The sequence below is a fragment of the Portunus trituberculatus genome, chromosome 18 (assembly GCF_017591435.1).
Source record: "Portunus trituberculatus isolate SZX2019 chromosome 18, ASM1759143v1, whole genome shotgun sequence".
Lineage (NCBI taxonomy): Eukaryota > Metazoa > Arthropoda > Malacostraca > Decapoda > Portunidae > Portunus > Portunus trituberculatus.
Window position 1 is genome coordinate 18,910,986 of NC_059272.1, and position 2,529 is coordinate 18,913,514.

The 2,529-nt window shown below is 44.6% G+C and overlaps 1 non-coding gene across 1 annotated transcript; it reads left to right on the plus strand.

Annotated features, from left to right (window-relative positions):
- Window positions 1–260: 260 nt before the first annotated feature.
- Window positions 261–333, plus strand: Trnar-acg. The gene has a single exon. It is a non-coding gene; the product is annotated as a tRNA-Arg (tRNA).
- The last annotated feature ends 2,196 nt before the right edge of the window (window positions 334–2,529 follow it).

Below are 2,529 nucleotides of genomic sequence, written 5' to 3' on the forward strand. Positions count from 1 at the left end.
AAAAAAGTGTTAGAGAGAGAGAGAGAGAGAGAGAGAGAGAGAGAGAGCTCCCAAAATAGATGGCATAGTTTGCGAGTCTCTCTCTCTCTCTCTCTCTCTCTCTCTCTCTCTCTCTCTCTCTCTCTCAGTCTGTAGTCCATGATAATCCTTCTAAGAACTTGTGTATGGAATCAACTCTCATATTATGTTTAATGTCAATACTAATAAAGAAAGAAGGATCTACGTTGACTCTGTCCAATATTAATCACGAACTATTTCACGGCCTCGTGGCGCAACGGATAACGCGTCTGACTACGGATCAGAAGATTCCAGGTTCGAATCCTGGCGAGGTCGGCACTAATTATGTATAAGTGTATTTTTTATTACTTTTTTTGTCCTCGAGTTGTGATTAGTAAGATTCTTGTGATAATTGATAAGTAAATCTACATAACCAGTGAGAAAGAAGCATTTAAGAGAACACCAGCAAATCACCTCTGTCCTCGTCCTTCTGAGAGGCCATGTGCTCAAGGATTAGTGCCGCTGAACTACGATAACGGGAATGATATTTGAGAGACTAACGTATTTTCTCATGTTGGACGCCTCTGCTGTATTGCATCCGCCAGTGAGCCTCTCCAGGACGCTCAGTGGGCAGCAGCGGCGTTCTAGGGATAAACCTGCTTAATCCTAAATCCTGGATGGAGGCAAGCCGGGTATGTGATCAGCATTGGCTCAGACTGGGATGGTGTTATTGTCATCAAACTCACCATTAAGGGGGAGAGGATGCCTGCTGGTGCTGACATTACAGAGAGAGAGAGAGAGAGAGAGAGAGAGAGAGAGAGAGAGAGAGAGAGAGAGAGAGAGACTGTATCTGTGTCTCGGTTCATGGTTATCATATACCGCTCCCCTCACCAACTGCTTCCCGCTCCCCTTCCCTGTTGTTGTTGTTGTTGTTGTTGTTGTTGTTGTTGTTGTTGTTGTTGTTGTTGTTGTTGTTGTTGTTGTTGCCAGAGATGTTTTATTTGTATTACCTATTTTGTTCTGTGATTCAATTGTCTTTTCGGATCCTGAGAGTATATTTTTACACTTTTCAGGAATATTATCTTGTGCGTATATGTGAAAGAAAACGGATATATAATCGTACTAAATACATTACATACCATCATCTTCACCACCACCACCACCACCACCACCACCACCACCACCACCACTACAGCATCTCGTTCCCTTCGCCTCTTCTCCCGGGAAAGGTGGTGCGGCGAGGGAGGAGTGGCTGTGCTGGCGTCGCGTCTCAGGTGGTGGGGGCCATTAACGCTGCTCAGCCTGATTGCTCGAGTATTGCTTTGCTCACCTACCCGATGGAGCGTCACTCATTGCTGCCCTCAGGTGTTTTGACACGTAAATAGCCTGTGATGAAATTGCCTCTGAGAACCAGCGTGTCTGTTTGGGTTAGCGGCGAGGCGTGATAACCGAGGGATGCTGTGAAGAGGAAAGGTAGCGCCGCCGGAGCCTTGAGGGGCGCTGTGGCTGTGGCTGTCTTGTTCTCTCCCCTATGATGATGATTGTTGCGTTGGTGGTGGTGGTATGCCTGTAACACCTCTCATATCTGTGTTTACATTCTCAGCCTTGTGGTGCGCTGTGGTTGCCTTGTGCCTGCCCGCTATTTGATCACCAGCACACTACTGCCTCCCATAGATAGATAGATAGATACACAGATAGATAGATAGTTTATTGACCACAGTGTACAGGAACGTCAGTCTTAGCAATACCTAAAAACAATTGTAACCCAAATAAAACAGATAAAAACCATCACCAAAAATATCCTATGGAATAAAGAAAAGGAAAGAACAACAACGAAGCTTATCCTGTGCCGGGCTTGGGAGCGCTATAGACAAAGTTAGGTTAGGAACGTTGTCTTTTTGTCTACTTTTCCTTGCACCGTTTTTGTATTTTCATCTTTTAATGGCTAAAATGGTCTAGTATTTTCTTTCTTAGGGACGCACTGGCCAACGGCTGCTAAACTGAGAAAAAAAAAAAAATTGCGCTGTGATACCAGTTCCCAAATGAAGGTGCTAATAGAAGGAATATTGTTCAAAACTGGAGATGTCTGAAGTGTTTCTTTAATCCATTCAACACCAACTTTTGAAACATTCTCTCTTTATACAAGTGTTTTAGATGTCTAGGTAGCTCGAAAAAGGTAAAATCTCTTACATGGACTCAATAATCAGCTTGTTATTGCTCATGTAACAGGTAACCTTAGAAGCTTTGACAGATTTATGGATGGGGGATGATAGGCGGATGACACACACACACACACACACACACACACACACACACACACACACACACACACACACACACACACACACACTCACTCACTCACTCACTCACTCACTCACTCACTCACTCACTCACTCACTCACTCACTCACTCTCTCTCTCTCTCTCTCTCTCTCTCTCTCTCTCTCTCTCTCTCTCTCTAAGTGCCTTTGTCTGAAATCTGAGTAGCCTTGAGGGAGCGTTGGAGTCCTGAAGCGAAAACAATGAAGCAGGA